At 37.2% G+C, this 20,584-nt stretch overlaps 1 protein-coding gene across 3 annotated transcripts in view; it reads right to left on the bottom strand.

Moving 5' to 3' along the window:
• AGTR1 (angiotensin II receptor type 1) overlaps positions 1–17,815 on the bottom strand; it is a 44,087-nt gene extending 26,272 nt beyond the window's left edge. For 2 of the 3 annotated variants that reach the window (XM_068546065.1, XM_068546067.1), the window contains exons 1-2: positions 17,646–17,815; positions 8,561–8,645 (exon numbers count right to left, since the gene is read on the bottom strand). The gene's annotated coding sequence lies outside the window, so the exon portion shown is untranslated. Of the gene's footprint in view, positions 1–8,560; positions 8,646–11,600; positions 11,694–17,645 lie in introns of those variants that run through there. The other variant, XM_068546066.1, reaches the window with a different exon arrangement.
• Between the last annotated feature and the right edge of the window lie 2,769 nt (positions 17,816–20,584).

Here is a 20,584-nt window from a genome sequence, read left to right as displayed (position 1 = left end):
ATTTTTCCACATAAAAACACTTTATTACCATATTAAATAACAAGTTTATTTTTTTAATCCTAGTTACTTTTAAGTGTTGTTGTGAGAAGGTGATAAGATCAAGTGTATGAAACTACCAGGCTCTGGTTGCTTCCCAAACTGGTCTCCCAAAGTTTTCACCCATGAAACTAGACTGCAAGTTGGGAGAGTTTTAAGGATGATTCATTCCTGGATTTTTTATTTTTTATTTTTTATATTTTTTGAGTGAGAAGATTGTACCATTTCAATTACTTGCTCAGGATGATGACTTAAATTTGTGACTCTACTAGATTAAGAAGATATAACATTGCCCTGAACAAGAGTCAACTAGAGACAAACTATTTTCAGGGCAGTTAAAAAAATGAAGTTAAGAATCTGTTCAAACTCAGGGAATTTAAAGAAAAAACATGATGCTTAAAATGCTATTTTCAACCCTTTTATTACCTTATCCTTAGCGATTGACATCTATTTTCAACCCTTTTATTACCTTATCCTTAGCGATTGACATCTATTTTTAACCCTTTTATTTATTACCTTATCCTTAGCAATTGACAAAAGTTTGTTTTCCCTAAAATGCTGTCTAGTATCTCCTTTCAGGAGAAAAATCTGGGGGAGAGGGATTTGAAGGAAGCTGTGACTAACTAGCTTTTTATTAGGGACAGAATACTTGTTAAATTACAGGCATTATTTTAACTCAACTTGTCTTCTTAATACTGTTGGGGTTTAGAATGAAAATTGCGGTGTTTTGCAACAGGCACTGAGGAGAACAAAGACCAGCTACTGACCTACAACTAAAAGATTTTACTCAGAGGAGAAGGACTAGACTTTGGCAGTTTGGCCTTTATGCAGCAATGTCCAAGGACACACTAGAGTTTCAAAAGAGATACATGCTTCCTGAAATCACAGGCCCTCGCCTTTACAGAAGTCCATGTCAATTCAAACCAACTTTCATGCTTTTGCATGAGAAAAGGAAATTTCCTCATTTAAAGTTACGTGTTGTATGTTCTCAGAATGTTAGTTCTTTTGCAGGGCTGATTTCATGAGATGTCAATGATAAGAGGGGTCCTGGGAAATACGTTCCTGTATAGTTGTATATAAATAACTATTTGTACCATTAACTAGCCCTGGGACCTGGAATTATACCAGAAGAAGTTCTTTTTGGGTTATATTTCAGCTTAGAGAGCCAGTCACATATTACCAGTTAAGGACTGAATCCTTTATCTTTCTGTCAACTCAGCACAACCCCGTTTCCAGAAGCCTCCTTCTATCACCACCACTTTGGAAATCAAATCAGCATTTCTACTTCTAAGTGCATACCTTATAACTCTCCACATGTGCAGGAGAAATGTATGAAAATGTTTTACTGTAGCATTGTGAACCAGCCACTGAGTACTGTTTTTCTAGAATAAAGGAAATTGCATTTTTTCCTCATTCGGTTCATGATCACTTCTCATTTCTTACTTTGGGGAAGTCTCTAACCGAGGCAGCTGGCCTATTTGGGGGAAGCATGACATCACAGATGATTGTCTTTTCCTTGGCCCCATCTGCTGGAAATAGTAACTAAGTCCTTTGCCTAAGCTGGTAGGAGAGGAGCTGTAGAAAATCAAATTAGCAGGAGAGAAACTATTAGTCTTCATTTTCTTGTTTACAACCTGCAAATACAGATTGTTAAATATGCCTGTTCTCTAATTCTCATTAGGAAACCTTGAAGAATAGCAGGACAGGAAAAAGGCATGGGATTATGAGAAAACACTACCACTAAAAAGTAATACAAAGTCAGAATTGTTCCTTCTCATTCAGACTATCTTACATATTTAGAGGTGGCTGAATTTGAAATTTTCCATTAAATAATTTTATTTCAGTTATATGTGGATGGATGCCACATATACAATCCCAAATGTATCTTTTTATTTAGAATTTTCTTTTTGTTGGACTTGAAGATAAAATAATTTAAATGGAATAACCAGTATATGAAGTCATTTTGCATTCAGTGGTAGCCCCAGGAATTATTAAGTTCATCAGTGTATGTGTGTCAGGAGGCAAAGCTTTCACTAAAAATAATCTAATGGCAATGTCGTGCACCACTGACTCTGTTACAGGGAGTTTTATTTTCAGGCCCAGAGACATGGGATTACAGGTCAGTGATAGGCAAAATGTTTTTGGGGTATACCAAAGGTGCCAAACAAGTCATTTGGTTGTCCAGGAGGAACTGACATCAAATGCAGGTTTTTAGTGATTAGAGTCCTAGACGTAGCCCCTGACTATGATGGCTACTGAACCAGTCACTGGGGATTGAATCATGGACCTGACTTCTTTTTAAAATCTCTTGTGTGAAAATATTTCACTATATTTCAAAGCATTTTCAATCTTTAAACCATTTCAGTTTAAAAATTTCATTTGTTCCCCTCTTCTAGCATCCATTCTAAATATGTCTCTAGTCTACCTGTCAGTTTATACCCTTCAATACTGGCTTTTTGGATACTGGCCTATTTGCTGTGCCTCGAATATGCCAGTATAGTGCTGCCTCAGGGCCTTTGCATTTGCTCTGCTCTCTCCATACAGTCATCTTTCTCCAGATGTCCACATAGTTCCTTCCTTCTTACTAAGCAGGCTTTCCCTAAACTCCCCTTAAAAACTGCACCCTTCTCCCTCACTGCTTCCACATTCTATTTCCATTATTCATGCCATCCAACATATATACTTTACTTGTTTTTCTGTCTACATGCACTAGAATGTAAGTTCTATGAGGGTAGGGATTTTTGTCTGCTTTGCTCACACTTTGTCCTTAATGCTGAAAATAGTGACTGGCATGTAGGTGTCCAGTAAAAATACTTATTGAGTGAATAACAGCAGAATCTGTTGCAAACTGCAGCCCTAAATAGGAATACCTTGTGTTTAATATAATTTTCATTCAGAAGACTTTTTTACTGTCATGACATTTCTTTGATATTCTTATTTTAGAGTCAGAAGAAAGAAACTTTAGGGTTACCCCACACCTGTTCAATAATAAACTTCTAGGTTACAATAGTTGCAAACTGAAATGCCATCAGGATTTAGGCAGTTAGATAAATGCGTGAAGCGCCATTAAGGAGTGACAAATAGTTGAGTTCATGTACTCTTCTACTTAAAGGCATTCAGATTTGAAAAACAAATGTAAACATAGCCCTGTCGGAAGAAAACCTGTCTACCTGTGGTTTCAAAGGCCCACTTTGGCTGTTAGTTTGTGGTCAATAGGACCATGAAGACATTTTTCTAAGTCATGCTGTTTTTTCTACCTCTTTCCAACTATAAACTCAGGCTTGGGTATGTGCCTAATTCCACATCAGGACAGGAATACTCAACTGATCAAATCTAATTACATTTGCTTCCCAACTAAATTGTATATCACCTTCCCCTCTTGTGAGGGAAATGGCCCCTCTTGGGTCCTCAGGATCTGATTATTGCAAACCTAATTGATTTGCAACATTTCATTAATAAAGTTAACTAAAACTAATTATACATATTGAATAAGAGTTTCCTGTGAAATGAATTATTCTATTTAGCTTAAGGGTTCTTAATTGTCAGAATAAATTGCTGAGAAGGATTGCAGCATTACTTTCTCTTGAGATATATATATATACATATATATATATATGTGTGTATATATATATATATATATATATGTCAACCAATATGGATTGATGGATGTTTACACCATAGAAACTGATAAAAGAAAAAAAAATTAAATATGAAGGTTAAAGATATCAAAACATACTCCTAAGAAGATAAAAATCACAAAATAGATTACACATAGATCTCTTCATTTTAAGATGTCAAATTAGGTCTGTTACATTTGTCATATAAAGGAAACTAAAGTCAATTTTTAAATTTATTGACATTATTTTATTCATAGTAAATTTTTCCTTCACTTAATTGGTTCATATTGTATTTCTCACTCTTTAATTCAGATGCTATGTGTCTAATTCATCGATCTAATTAAATCAAAATTCTAGCAGAAATCCAGAGGGAGCCTATACTAACTACTTCAGTTGCCCCAAACCAAGCAGATGCACTGTGGGCCAATACTTCTCACAGGGCCATTTCCAACAGTCCCTATTTGTTCAGTTGTGTATAGATAAATATGTTCTATGTAAAATGAAGATGAGTGTTCATTAATGGTTTAGAGTTGAATAAAATATGGCTGGGCCATTAGTGTTACAGAATAAACTTCTATATCACATAAGAAGCTATCGTCATCAATGACTCAAATTCGCATTGCTTTCACACTGCCAAAGCAGGTTGGATTTCCTTCTTTGCATTGTTAAGGAAGATACTGAGTTGTTTTATCCTCCTGCTGTGTACACTGACCGCACTGGAGGGACCAAGAGGCAGCAAAATGCCCGTCTTGTTCTTGCTCTTTGGCCTGGAGCATTGCTGAGGAGCCAAGGTTCAGACTCTAGGTCAAAAGACAGCCTTACCCACTGCCTGGTTTTATCTACAGTGGCTTTGTTTGCTTTTTATGGTGGCCCATGCCGTGTGCAGAAGTATTTTGGCTTCGCCTGGATAAGAGGAGAAGGAAGGCTGCTCCTGATTGGATTTTGGACTTGCAGTATGACATTGCTCCTGCTGTCTCATGGATGCCCAGGGAGAGTCCAGTATTTTGTTCCAAATCTGGAAAGATGCCAAAGACCTAGTTCCAGATAACTGGTTACCTTCTGCCAGGTCTGCACTGTACTATTCCATTTCTGAGATATCTTAGATCTTCCTGGAATTAAAAAAAAATGACTCCTCTACATCCAAATCATCTCAAGAGTCTTAAAAGGAATGACTAGCTAGTTGAAGGGAGAGGATGACAGCACTTTTGGTACTAGTGAAAAGTTCTTCCTGCCAGCAAAACAGAACCTCTAAATTTAGAGGCTAATTCTCTGAGCTCTTTTAATTGTTAAAAGTATTAATAGTAATCCAATTTAAATTAGAATCTCCTACATAGTTGTATGTTGAGCATATCTAGCTATATTATTTAAACCTAGGAACAATGTTACTGTAGATAAACTGTGTGAATAGTAGGTTATTTGGAGTAGTAAACCTGTTATTCTATAAAGAAAGCTATTTTTTGGTTTATTGGGGAAAAAAAAAAAAAAAAGCTCCACAAGTGGCTAACTTTTACTTTGCCTTTTTTTCATTGGTAAGACTCGGATTCATATTTAACAGTTCCAAACTGGGTCCAAACTTCTATTATTTACGCTTTCACTGAAAAATGATACTATTAAATCTGTAAAGGGAATGTTGGCTGGATATTTATATGCCTTTTTCTCAGCTAGTTATATAGCTATTTCAAATCCTTGATACTTCAATAACTCAAAGATAAGTTTGTTTTTAATTTCTTGCCTTGTGTAACGTACAACCATTAGTCCAGGAACCAAATTTAATTGAACTACTAGGTATTAGTGACTGGAAAGTAATTGAGACTGATGTTAAATAACAGGATTGTATTAGTGGAAAAATCGTGACTAAGAAGTTTAAGAATACACTGTAAAAGGGGGTGATTATATTATTTAAAATGATAAACAAAATATTGTTATCTGTGATACATACAATTTTGAAATCAAAATATTACACATTTCCATAAAAAAAGAGAAAAAGAAATAAATGATCTAATAGTTATTTTGCTTGGCTTTCCAATTGCTTAAAAAACATAAATCAACTTTAGTTAAGTCAGTATAATTGAGACACATCTATCATTGTAGGAAAAATAAAATCTTACAGAATATCAACAATAAAGAAAAAATATTGGCCTTAAAAATGATCCTACACCTTTTCTAGTTTTTCTTACTTGGAGATGTCAATGATTCAGGTAAAAAAGCCAACAGCCATGTATTAGCTCAACATAATTGTGTGTACCACTTTTCACAATTTTTAAGGAAACGAAAACCTCTAACTTTAGAAGAGTACATAAAATATTTAAATAAATATTTAAGTAAAACATTTAATTCCACATATTTTAACAGGCAAATAGGAAAAAGAAAAAGGGGCTTGTGAGAACTAACTATACACCAGACAACCTACAACTGAGAAAACTGGAATTTAAAAGATATTTTAAAATTTCCAAATAAGTATAAAAGAGCACAAAACTTTCTTGCCAAGTAGCAGTGGAAGTCCGCTGCATTATTAATAATTTGCTTATGATAGTATTGTCTAATAGAACTTTCCATAGTGATAGAAATGTTCTATATCTTTGCTATTCAGTACAGTAGCCACTAACTACATGTGTCTATCTAGAACTTGAAATGTGGCTAGTACAACTGAAGAACTCGGTTTTTAATTTCATTTGTTATAATTAATTTAAATAGCCACATGGGGCAAATGGTTACCAAAGATTTTAAGCCACTGAACATGTTCTTTATTCTATGTCCGAACCAGGTTTTCCCATTTTGCATAAGTAGATTTCAACCTAAATATTTTTGGTTCAATAAAACAAGCTCTGAAATGCTGTTTACACATTACTGGTTTAAATCAATAAGAGATCAAAGTTCTGTAGTTGTAAGTTGGTGAAAGCTTTAAAGTGACAATACAAAGTTCAGAAGGCCCTTAGAAAACACTTTTTGTATTTCAATATAGTGACCATGGATTGGGATGGGGCCTTGAAGATTCTTTCACAGGAAACCAAAGGCAAAGTTGCTAGTTAGTGGCAGAATTGGTATGGCATTAGTTCTTTAACAAAAAAAAACTTCTTAGAATTAAGTATGTTTTGCTCATTCATTTAAACCTTAAAGGTTTGAAAAAGTTTAAAATTTTACACAGTGTTTTTGTTCAGTGTTTTCTTATTTGTAAGCAAAATGTCACAGTTATTTGGAAAATTTTGCGACAAATATGGGAATGTTAATCAGAAACCGAGGGGCTTCCAAAATACAGGAGAAGAGAGGATGGTCTAAGAATCATTTCCAGTAGGAACCCCCCGTATTACTGTCCCAATTCTTCTGCTCTAAGGCTGACGGGGTGTTACAGACAAAGAGCTCCTTCTGTTCAGTACTCTTAGGATACAAAAGAAAGCTTCCAGTCTTGGTGTCTTCCTAACTGATTTAATAGATTTTTTTTAAATTAATTTATTTATTTTTAGCTGTGTTGGGTCTTCGTTTCTGTGCGAGGGCTTTCTCTAGTTGCGGCAAGCGGGGGCCACTCTTCATTGCGGTGCGCGGGCCTCTCACTATCGCGGCCTCTCTTGTGGCGGAGCACAGGCTCCAGACGCGCAGGCTCAGTAGTTGTGGCTCACGGGCCCAGTTGCTCCGCGGCATGTGGGATCCTCCCAGACCAGGGCTCGAACCCGTGTCCCCTGCATTGGCAGGCAGATTCTCAACCACTGCGCCACCAGGGAAGCCCAATTTAATAGATTTTAATGTACGTTTTCCAGAGCTGGATTTTTGCTGGAAACATGCACAGCTCAGCTTCCTAGGTTTAACTACACCTCACAAAAAAACCCCTACAGATTTCCAGTGGCAGAACTCTGTAGAATGTTACTATTTTTGTCTCCAAGATTAAAGCGGTCCTAAATAATTGCCTAACACCACTGTGGAGTGCCTTCCAGCAAGTGTTTCCTACTTGTCAATCAAAAAGACTAGTCGCCTCTAACATATGTAACCCACCACCTATCTTATCTACCTTCTACTTTGATAAAGTGCAATCACAACATATTCAGAAGGGGACAAGCTACTCTTTTCATTCTCCTTAGAGGAACTAGGGAGTGTCTCCCCTGTTAATTTGGGAAGCTGAGGGCTTGTTTTTTGAGCTGAATTTATGTCAGAAGAAAAAAATCCTGCTAGCCGGGTAAATCCAGGAGTCTTTTTACGAAAAGTATCATACAGGCCTATGTGATAGGAGTTGGACCAACAGAGCAGTCTCTAGCTGCCCTCTGAGGTTCTGAGTGTAATGCCCCGCCGTGTGACTCCACAGGACTCACATCTACCAGGGGGTTAAACTGCATGGGAATTAAAGGGTACCTCTATATCCAATTTCAGAGCCCCTTTTCCTATATCTTATTGGAGTAAGAGAGACTTTTGTAAGAATGAGACTCTGAGACATTCGGGTTTTCTGAAGGTGAGCAGGTAGTTTCAAGGTTTATGGTGTTTAGACATATGCCCGCCTCTAGAAGTGAGTGCTGGGGCATCACAGAGCCCCAATTCCCCGTTTGGCGGCTGATGAGACAGCACAGTCATTTCCCTCCTGGCCCTGCTAAAGCCCTAGGTAGCATGGAACGCAACGCTCAGAGCAATCGCCTATGACCATGAGGAGATCCTCGCCAAGGGTTTGCAAATCTGTCACGTGGTTTATCATCAATACATGAATATCTTGGTAATTCTGACACTGTTTATATTGAAAATCATATTAATATATATGTTTTTAAGCTGTATATTGGAAGGGATGGGGTAAGACTGGAACTTCATTCTTTTCTGCTTCCTCTGTTTCTGTCACCTGACAATGGCATATGTGGCTTTTTGTGCTACCTTCACTGTTGACACGTTAGAGAAAACTACTGACAGATACAACGTTATAGGTGTAAGACATTTACCTGGATGCAGACCTTCTGGGGTGGCTTCAGTGACTTATTCAGATATAACCTCAGCCATTTTAGACCAATTTATCATGTATCAAATCTGGAAAGAAAAAAAAGATTAATGTGACTCACTGAATATGGTCAGATTTTAATTTTCTAATTTATAAAATAAGCATTAACACTACATCTTAAGAAAGTTTTTGAAGGTAATGAAGTCACCTGGTTGATATCAAGAACATATTCTTCCTTATATAGACTTGGGCTCTACTGAGTGGCTGTCTGTCACAGGACCTGGTCCTGTTCCTCCTTATAGTCAACACCTTCCCTCACGCCCTTGTACATGAACACTAGAGAAGGAGTAAAAGAATGTTTCTGGGTCAAAAACAGTGCCATCTTCTAAGGCATTTCTGTAGACATAACTACTAAATATAAGAAGTATCCTAATAGATTAGATTTTTACTTGGGAATTTACAGTTAAGCTTTGATATGATTCTAGAGCTTATACAAGTGTTATTGTACCATAATTTTGAAAAAGAATCTTTTAAAAAGATGTTTTCAGTTTTAATCTTTCATTGAAGTAATAGATGCATGTGATATAAGTGTCAACTTACAGAAACATATAAAACAAAAGTACACGTCTCTTAACTCTGTCTCTCCAGATCCACTTCCCAGAGATACTTACTACTAATAGTTTCTTATGTACCCTTCTAGGACTTTAAAAAATGTATATACATGCATATAAATGTGTATATCCATGTTTTTTCATTTTATACATTATATGTTCTGTGCCTTGCTTTCTTTTTTTTTAAACTTAATAATATGCTAGCAGAACTTTCTACATCAGTATACATAAATCTAACTCATTCATTTTAATAGCTATATAGTATTCCATTCATTGCACTGAAATATGATAATTTATTTAACCAGCCCCTATTATGGGCTGTAAGGTCGTTGTTTTGTTTTGTTTTGTTTTTCCAATTTCCCTTTTTGGATGCTTAAAAGAAAGCCCAATGATCATATTTATACATTTGCATTTTTGTACTTATATGATTATATAGGTAGAATAAGTTCCAAATATAATTGTTGATGCAAATTGTTTATACACTTTAAGTTTTTGAAAGGTACTTACAAAATGTCCTCTATAAAGGTTACATGAATTTATGATACCAAAAATCTGGCTTGTATCAAATCTTAAATTTTTTTCTGTCTGATAAGTGAAAAGTATATATTTCTTTTGGTTTGCATTTCTTTAGTTATGAATGAGGTTGAGCTTCTTTTTGTTTTCTTATTTTTTGTAGTCATTTTTCTACTAGTTTGCCCAGTCATGGCCTTTGCTCATTTTTCCATTGGGTTGTTCATTGTTTCTCATTTTAAAGAGCTCATGTTGAAAATTGGCATTTTACATGTAATGTGTGGCAAATAGCTTTCCCAAGTTCCTGTTTATCTTTTGACTTTGTTTATGGTGCTTTTTAATATACAACCATTTCAATTTTTTTTTTTTTAATGTAGCCAAATTCATCAATATTTTTCATTATAGATTTGGGGATTTTTTTAAGTAGGAAATTTTTTAAAGTTAAAGAATTATTCAAGAAGACTGTGTAGAGGTTGCTTTTTTTTTTTTTTTTTTTTAACAACAATGTACACCAGCTATTACTATCACATTGTGATACAGGAGATATAGGAGAATTTTGGCATTAGAAGGATCTATTTTTATCCCAATTTTTTGGTGGTTTTGTTGTTATAGCAAAGATTTTCCCATTAGATGATTCTTCCTATAAAATACCACTCTGGTGTAAAATCTGTGGATTCTTGTAAGGCTCTAGTGTACCTTAGGGACAAAAAAAATAGAGACAGGGCTGACTTGCCAGTATCATTCTCCAGAGGGTTAACAGTAGCGTCTACGATCTGAAATCTAGAGTGAGTTGGAAGGAAAGGAAAAGAAATTCCAAGATAAACAGAAAGTATGAAGTATAATAGAGGTTCATTATAGGAAATTTTGAAAGCACATGCAAAAAAAAAAAAAGGGGGAAAGAAAAAAGTCACCTTTGATCTTAATAATCCTCAAAAGCGTTTAAGATTTGTTATATATTTTTCCTAGTGTTTTTTATCTGTTCCGCAAATATGCAGGCATTTAAAAAATATATCGGTGATTTTACTCACAAATCAGTGCTAATATAACTAAGCTATTTTCATTAGAATACCAGTGACCCAAGTAAGACCTTAATGGCAGCTTGACAAGAATCTATCAAACACATACACACACACAGGCTCTCACTCGATTTATGTTTGATATGTTGCTATATTTACTTGTGATTATCTTTCCTTGTCACTAAATGTTTTAAAATATATTTATATAAAAATATATAATGACTATATAATATTTCATCATGTGGCTTAATGTAATGGGAATTTAAAAGAGTAGATTTGTATTTCTCTCAAAAATCCATTCTGTTAACCCAGTAGATCAAACACTAGGACACATTCAGGAAATCATTACGTAGGAATCACATCAGATTCTTTTCCATTCCTGATAAAGTGGCAGTAATTAACTGTGTGAAGGTTAAGTGCTGGAAGACATCATGGTACAGTGTGTTTTATGTGAAGTGACATCATTTGAATGGAAAGAGAATTAGATTATTAAAGCTGGGTTAATGGAACATTCTTGTTCTAGCGGCATCCCACATAATTTAGAAGCATGTAAGATGCATTTGAATTGTATAACAATAAGAGTTTGGGTCAAAAAGTGAAGAAAATTGTGTGTGATAATAAAATTGTAAACGTATGAAGTTTACTAGAAGAAATGCTGTGAGATGTTTTTTCAATTTATATAGGAAAAAACCTGGTGCAGATTAAATTCAGCCACAGTCACAGATATTTGGGGTTAGTGAGACAAGCAGGACTGTAAAGGGTCATGAGAGAATCACTAGTACTTTATCATTTATTAGCACTAAGAAACTCTGCCTGCTAATATGCAGGATGTCTCCTGGGCACGAGTTCCCTTGCTACTTGGCTTTGTGGCATCGCTGGGTTGAGTTCGCCCTCAGCCATAACTTACAAGGTAGACGCTGCACTGTTAGCACTGCCGAAAGTTCTAGATCTAAGCAGCTGGTGAAATTCTGTCTCCTAAGGATGTCCCTTTATCACGGAGAAAATCATGGCTGCTCAGTCCCGTTGACACACCTCTCCTCTCAAACACGATCACAAGGAGCCCAGATGCACCTCAATCTTTTGACCAACATCAATGAGGCCCTGTCAAAGCAACAGACATTTGACCAGATCCAACTGACAGCTCTCAATCTATACGCATTGGGAGAAATCTTTCAGAGACTAAATCATTTGGGGAGTCGCTGGCTTAAAATAAGTCACCCTTGTTTGCAGAGCGACTGATGAGTAACTATATTCAACTAAAGTTTTGTAAACTATACCTATAGGTAAATAAGTGTTTATATTAAAAGCTGAAAGAGTGATATATAATTTGAGTTGGAAAGATGAACAGTTTATATATGTAGGAAATGTCTTGTTCAATTCAAGAACTTTTAAAAAAAAAGTTCATCAGAACACAAAACAGTAGAAAAAAAAAGTAAATTTCAGGTAAGTTATGGGAAAATAGAGATATCAGACCTTAAGTTTTAAATAATGGGCTGTCATAGTTTTCATATTTATTTCCCAACTAAAGAAGGAATTTCTAGAATTCTTCACTATTGCAGTTAAAGGTAAGATGACAGGCAAATGTTAACCAAAATGGAGGACATCTTGTTTTTTTCTATGAGGGAAACAGAACTTGATTTCCAGTTATAACTTTAAATAAATTATCAAATAATTAATTGGCCTTCAAAAGCAGGCAGCCTAGTGTAGAGCAGACAGTGTGGGTGGCGGCTCAGAGCACAGGAATCAACATTTGTGTTTAAATCTTGACTACCAGTTACCACATCTGGGTAAGCTACTTATCTCATTATTACTCAGTATCCCAGTCTATAAGATGGGGGTAAGGCAGTGACTATTATATAGGGACGTTGTGAGGATTAAATAAAACACAGTATTTAAAGGCTGAATATTGTTTGGCACATTGTATGTGCTCAATAAATGTTAGCTTTATTAAAAATGTTAGTTTATTAAAAAGCCAAGGAAAGAACCTCTAGGTAATCATTCTGAACAAGCCAGAGGTACTCTCCACTTGTGCTTCTTTAGCTTTAATGTGCATTTGAATCATGTGGGGATCTTGTTAAAATGCAGATTGTAATTCAGTGAGCCTGGGTGGGGTCTGAAAGTCTGCATTTCTAATAAGCTTCCAGGTGATGCCCATGATGCTAGTCTCTGGACCTGGACACTTGAGGTAATTATGGAAGATTGGTTCTACTTTGTAATAGATGTGGTGGTTCTCAATAGGGGGAAATGGGGAAAGGAGGAAAAAGGGAAGTGTAGACAATATGTACAGATTTAAAATGCTCCCCAGGTGATTGTCATATGCTTGCCTTACTTGCTCTCTAAAGCCTGAAGAACCACTGATTTGATATTTCAACCTTTTATTCTTTTTCATTTCTCCTTTTCTTACTCTTTTCTCTACCTTGCCCTTGACATTACAGCTTTAGACTAAAAAAATGGTATTAATACTTAGTTCCTCAATTAGACTAAAGCATCAATTTTAACTCATTTTATTGTGTGTAATAGGAAGTGGTTTCTCTCTAACATTTCTCTTCTACAATATAGGGATCTGAAAATGTATTTAATGTTTTCCATAGCTTTAGCCAAAAACAAACAGGCAAGAAAGTGACTTGTGGAGCATTTAGTAACAGAATAGGAGGATGCAGTTGGGTGTGGTGCATACAATCAAAGGAGTTATAACCCCATGGGGAAACGAAAGTTGTAGTGGTTATTATGGAAGTGGCTAGAATCAAACAATGTAACCACATTAGACATTCCCCCTAGTCTGAAAGGTAGGAGGGAGGAGGGTTGTTTTTAAATGGCTTCCCACGCCAGTGGCATTGAGATGATTAGAGAGACCCATATCTAAATATGTACTTAGCTTGACCAACATCTCTCTAGGGCAAAGACCATTTTTATACTTCGGTGTGTCCTCAGGGCCTAATATCACTCAGATCCATTGTATTCCCTCTATCTTCTACTACTGTTGATATATTTCATAGATATAATTCTTCATTTTCCAAGGTAGATAAGAGGAGCTTTGACTAATATAAAATGGGAAATAGCCAAAGAAAACTTAGAGGGGAAATTAGCAATCATGAACTCTCTTTAAAAGTGCAGAACCAAATGTGTATTCTCTAGTATTCTTAGTCTGAAGTTCAGTAGTCAAAGTACTTTAATTCATTGATCTAAATGAGATTTTAACATCATTTGAAGAACAAAGCAGCTTATATGTATGTAAAATGAACAAGAAATCCCATAAAAGTTGACCCAAACTGAATGATTATTAATTCTATGATTTTAAGTTTTAAGGACATCTAGAATTGGGACTTGGAATGTGAAGGCACAATGAGATTATGAAAAATGAAGCATATCTATTTCTTACCCATTTTTCCAACTTGTGTTAGAAAAGTAATTAAATATGAGATTGGCAATACAATTTAAAATATTTTTGAGTATGGGAAGAAAAATCAAACCGTAACGGGCAGATTCTAGACACTTATTTCTACTTGAGACATTTAGCTGATGCACCTATTTAGGAACCAGACAAACAAAAAGGAACTCTTCTAAATTGAGCTATAAAAATAATGTATCAATAGTATAAAGCAGTTGTACAGCATTTACAGTATATAGTGTATTCTTTGTTAGTAAAATATTTTGAAAGAAATTTTGGTTTTCATAGTCAAGGGAATTTCTTTCCCTCTGTGATCATCTGCTATCAAGAGAAAGAATCAAAATCAGATAGAAAAACTTTTGATGTTAATACAACCACAGTTAAGAGTCACTTATCATTTTTATGATTGTTATAGATATATATTTCATTTTCTAATTGTCAAATTTGTCATTAACTACCAATTAACAAAACATCTGGCAAATTTATAGCTCTTTAGGTATTTTTTTTGCTGTGACTTATTTTAGATGTATTTGAGAGCTTTAATAGGATAATGGTAGTCATTTGCCGAATCATTTGAATAGTACCTTAAATCCCTATAGATACTCCTAGATTTAAGATGGCTTTGTGTATTAAGCCACTGAAAAGTTGATTTTTAGCAGCTAAAATTCATATCATGATGAAGAATAAAAAATGTAAAGTGATAGCTAAATTAAGGCTGGAAATGGAACAAAATTTACTTTTGCTTATGGGAGCTTTAGTATACTGTTTTAATAAACTTATGTGAAAAGAAACACATGTAATCCAATGACTTCAGGCAATTTTGAAAGGGAAAGCTTATAAGCATTTTGAAGAAAATAATAGTACTTTCCAGTGGTGATGTGTTGGAAAGCTGATTTTTCCAATTTGCTAGATAACATGGGAGAAAAGTGTTCCTAACCCAGCCTTGGATACTTTGTCATATTTTGTTGCTCTGGCTCTTTATTTGTTTATTGCCACAGTCTGTCTTCAAGACAGCTTTTTAATTTTCACAACACTTGGATTTACATCAAACTTCTAAATAAATTTCTTAATTTGCTAGCCCACTTGGGAGAATCTCTGGCATTGCTCAGTCATGACTGAGCAGGAAAAGGACCAGGTAAACTAGCGAGCTTGGGGCGAAAGACCAGGAGCCTGTGTCAGACAGCCAAAACATCTAAGTGTGATGGGACTTGATCTTGGTCCCTGTAACAAATTTGAGAGCAAAATACAGCAACTATCAGCTGCATAAAAAGGACAGTGTGACAGCACAGATAAAACTATGGGAGACGTGCATCATGCATTTTAACCGTGAGTTTCAAACTCCTTCTCAGCTAAGTATTTTACCTGGGCTTTGGGTAAGGAGCAGATTAAATTTTCTTTCATTATTTTCCGTCTAGCATAGGGCAAGCAATTAGTCATAGTAACAACAACAACAGTAATAAGCAGCAGCAGCAGCAAAATCACCCCAAATTATATACAGGTATACACACGCAATTCTTACCCAAAGTAGGAAAAGAAAAAACGAAGAAGTAAGAAACCTGAACAATTCACAGAGTCACAATTTGAACCCTGAAGCAGGGCAAGAGAGTGATAGGAGAGATGGAAGCTCAGAGCTCTTGGAATGCAGAGCATTGCCAAAGCAACAGTGACTGGAAGACACTTTATAAAACTCAAGGAAGACAAGTCTTCCTTTGGCATCAGTGGAAGAAAACCAGTTTTCTTCCAAGCTGGATGATGGAGCAGTTGATTCAGTTTAAGATCAAAGAAGAACCGAGCTAGAAATCAAGGCCTCATGATGGGCACAAAGAACAATGAAGTCAGGGAAAAAAAAGGGGTAAAAAGAGTAGATAACAGACTTGACACTACCAATCATGAAACTTGAACAAATGTTGAGATCTAGCAACTTGGGGCCACTCCCTGAGCCTTAAGCCAGGTTGTAGGAACTGCCAACTCTAATTTGGGGGATGGACACTTGGACCTAATGATTTTCCAGAGCAGATAATTTACCAGGAGAGCTATTTAGACAGTTTTGAGGACCACAGACATGGGCTAAAAGGGTAATTATTTTAGGCTTTTATTTTTTTAAGCAATAACTAGGAAACAAAAGGAATCAAGGAATTTTATCACTGGAGGGAAACTTACAGGCGGGGCCTTGAGGTTCAGAGTTGTGAAATAACTCTAAGAGCACATGGCCAGTTAAGTGGGAGTCTCCATTCCCAGCTCTCTGTGCTTCCCTGCTCCTGCACTGTCTTCCAAAAGGGTGGTGGACTCCACCACAGCCTGAGGAAAGATTATCCATGTGGTGGGGCCTTTAGAGCTAGGGAAACACTGCAGGGGACAAGGGAAACAGACAGTTTCCTTTTTTGAGAAGACTTATAAAGGTGTTACTGCTTATGCTAAGGAGAATAAACCTTGGAGACCCAGGATCCTTGGGTGGTAACTACCAAGAGAATCATGTTGGGGATGAGGCACCTTTAAGAGGAGATATAAGTTGCTCAAAAAAGTTATAAAACAGAGCAGCAGGGTGCCAGATTTCCTCCCTGCCTCATTGTTACTTTCTCTTCCAGGAATGACACTAGAAGTAAATGTAGCAGGTCGAAAATGTGATCCCAGGGGAAAGTGGGCACCCAAACGTTCACAAAGAAGAGAGGGCTCCAGAGGGCCACTAGTGGGTGTTTGATTCTTAATGAAGCCATCAGCAAACAAAGATTAGGTAAAGAGGCCCCAGATGGGTTCAATGGCCAGGTCTCTAATGGGGGCCCAAAGTCAGGGAAGGAGATGCTTCTGGAGACGAAGCATCTGGCACTTTGGAGAGATTGGGCTGGATATTTAAGAGAATTGGAGAATGGGGTGCTAGGTAGAGGGGTGGATGAAGGGAAGGGGCCAGCAAGAGGTTCTGTTCAGTCTTGGAAGCAGAAGAGCTTCTCCTAGAATCCCCCTCAGTTACAAACGTGCCCTGGCCAAGGCTGTGGGGATTGGGGTGTGGAGAAGCCCCGGTTTTTCCCCTCTCCAATTAATTCGATGTGGGCATGCACGGCTTCCCGTGCCAAGGACCCACCGATATGGTTTGCAGAGAGGGGTATGGGGGAGGTGAGCCGTGTTGGTGCGAGGCCTGGGAAGGCAGGGGACACTCAACTTCACTTTTAGAAGTGGCACAACTTTTAAATGGACGCCCCGCGGAGTCATACACTCAGGTCACATTTAAAAGACAAGAGTTAGCTAAAAGCGTCGGGAAGAAAGTTTATTTGGCTGCATCCCATTTCTGCAGATTCCTTGCTTGTACTCGATAGAGTTGTGTCAAATCGGAATGAAATTTCTGGGGCGTGCGGCAAACAAGCTCAAATTGTTTCTTCCCAACTCGGACGCCCCTCCTCTGATTTGGGGAAGGGCCTCCAGCTCGGGGTGGGCGCCGGTTGGAACTAAGCTCGCTCTCGCCTTCGTCCCCGGGAGCCTCCCGGCACAGCAGCCGCAGTTCACACCTTGGCAGGAAACTGACTACCCTCGCCCCCAGCCCCCAAGCCTGGCGGGGCAGTCCGCGCCACTCACCGCCACTCGGGACGCTGCGCCCACGTCCTGCCGAGCTGGTGGCGCTGGTGCGGGGTGCGCCCTCACTCCCGGGGTCCGCTCGGGTTCCTCCCCATGGATCGCCGCCTCGGGCCGGCAGAGCTGCTAGACTTGCGTCCGCCCAGGCGCTCAGTCGCCCACTGCCTGGCGCCCTTGGCTGACAGGCGCTGGAATCATTCTCTACGAAGGCAGCTACAAATTTATAGCGAGGGGCGTTGCTGCTTCGAGGGTTCCAGGGGCGAGGCTGTGTTTTGAATTCCCTCCTCCTCCGCCCCGCCCGGGAGACCCTCTCGGCCCAACCCCCTTTCCTCTCCAGATGCTGACGGAAGCGGGATGATGCCACAGTCACCCCAGTGTCACTTATTAGATCTGAGAGTACCAGGCCCAGAACCCGGCATCGGGGGAGGGAGTGGAGAGATGGAAGAGAGCTGCGGTTGCAGGAGCAGCTATTCACACCGAGATCATTCCTCTACTTTTTTTTTTTTTTTTTTTAAACTTGGGAAACTTCTAAGGACTAATTAGGGGACTTCTTTCTCTTCCCTGGGAGTAACTCAAACTTTGACAATACCATCGTGGATCATAGATCCATAGATTAATCTCAGGGTTGTTACAGAGTGAATGGGTGGACATTCATTTCCTCCTATCGGACATGCTATTGGAGTTACATTTTTTTTTTTTTAAATGTAAAAATAGAAAAAGTTAAAAAACAAAGTATGACCAAATATTTAAGGAAGAATTAATATAAATTCTTTATAAATTCCTCCAAAAAAACAAAGGAGGAAGTATCACTTTCCAACTCACACTATGAAGCCAGTATCACCCTTATTCCAAAACCAGATGAGATGTCAGGAGAAAAGAAAACTACAAATCTTCCATATGAGTGTAGATAAAAATCCTCAGCAAAATATTAACAAGTCAAATCCAGTAACATATTAAAAGGATAATACAGTATGACCAAGTGAGATTTATCCAAGTAATGCAAGATTAGTTTACCAAAAATCAATTGATGTAATACACCATATTCATAAAGGACAGAAACCACAGGATCATCTTAATAAATCAGAAAAGGATTTGACAAAATCGGACACTTTTTCATGATAAAATCATTCAGCAAACTAGGAATAGAAAGGAACTTCTTCAAACTGTAAAGTCTATCTATGAAAACTCACTAACATCATACTTAATGTTGAAAGATAACGTGTTTGCATCTAAGATCAGGAAAAAGACAAAGTTATTTGCTTTCCACACATCTATCAAACATTGTACTAGAGGTTCTAGCTGGGGCAATTGGGCAAGAAAAAGAAATGAAAGGCATCCAGATTAGAAAGGAAGTGAAACTATTTTTATGTGCAGATGACATGATCTTGTATTTAGAAAATCCTGAGAAATCAATAAAAAGCTATTAGCGCTAATAAATGAGTTCAGAAAGTCTTCATGATACAAGAACAGTATACAAAATCAGTTGTATTTCTATACATCAGCAATGAGCAATCCAAAAATGAAATTAAGAAAAAACTGCATTTACCATAGATCAAAAATATTAAAATATTTGGGAATAAATTTAACAAAAGGGTGCAAAACTTGTACTCTGACAACAGAAAACGTTGTTGAAAGAAATTAAATGAGACCTAAACGAACGGAATGACATTCCATGTTCACGGATTGGAAGATTTAGTATTGTTAAAATAGCAATAATCTCCAAGTAATATACAGAGCGAACACAATCCATATCAAAATCCCAACAAGCTGTGGTTGAAGAAATTAACAAGGTGATCCTAAAATTCATGCGGAAGTGCAAGGGACCCAGAATAGCCAAAACAATCTTGAAAAAGAACAAAGTTGGAGGACTTGCCTCATAGTATCACAGATATTTGGAATCAATTATCACAAGACTTTTTGTAGAAAAGCCAAAAGTAGGTGACAAATTCCAGAGTCTGTGAGTGATATTAGGAAATGCTCCTGTGATTATTATTTAAGAATCAGGAGAGTTTTATATTTTTAAACCTATTTAGTGCTAGAAATCATTAACCATAGTCACATCTGTACTAAATTCCACCTTGATTTTAGAAATGATAGTATTTTTGAGAACAGGAAGTTTGTTACAAAGCCAGCTGTTTTGGGTGAAATTTCTCAAAAGGGTGGGGTTCACTCCCTGGGATGTTACGTCATCAGACACAATCAGATGAGAAGGACAAGTTTCCAAGAAATTAATGGCATCATTATTATTGTGCTGAATCAGCTGAGTAATAGTATGGTTTAAACGCCCAACACTTAAGCTGAATCCAGCTTTGCTGCTTGTTAGCCTCATACACAAATTTACCCTCTGATATGGATTTTTTAATACATAGGGTAATAATGTTCTCTAAACTCTTGTCAGGATTAAGGGAAAGAGTATATATATATATATAAAAGCTTCAGGTACTGTGCCTGGTACATAGTAAAGTGCTTAATAATTGGCAGTCATTTTTAGTGAGGAACTGGCAGTTTTCCATAATGGTCAGGGATGTATTGGCTTTTTGATGCTTTGAAAAAAGAGATAAACTTCTTGATATCTTTCTAAGGATTAAATTTGTCTCTGGTATTTAAAATTTGAAATTTTGATACAAATGAAGTCTTCTGATACAGTGGACCGAGGTGTAGGCTTTTTTTCTCTTTCCTCTCTGTATGCGTCATGTGAGGCAGAATCAGGGTGAGCCATCACCATGAAGCTGGAAGTGGGAACACAGAAGGAAAGGCCAGTGGGCTGTTGAAACGCTAGGTGAGCAAAGGAGGAATGCAGAGCCTCACTGCTGCTGAGGCCAGGGCTTGGCTCATGTCGGATTCTAGATCATCTAAGAAAGACTCAACTCTGGATATCAGTCTGGAATAAAAATTCAACAGGACATGCAAAAGAAGTGCAGTGCCCAATAAATATGAAACAA

The sequence above is a fragment of the Eschrichtius robustus genome, chromosome 6, assembly GCF_028021215.1.
Source record: "Eschrichtius robustus isolate mEscRob2 chromosome 6, mEscRob2.pri, whole genome shotgun sequence".
Classification (NCBI taxonomy): domain Eukaryota; kingdom Metazoa; phylum Chordata; class Mammalia; order Artiodactyla; family Eschrichtiidae; genus Eschrichtius; species Eschrichtius robustus.
Note: the sequence above shows the minus strand (reverse complement) of the source record. Positions and strands in the feature narration are given on the sequence as shown.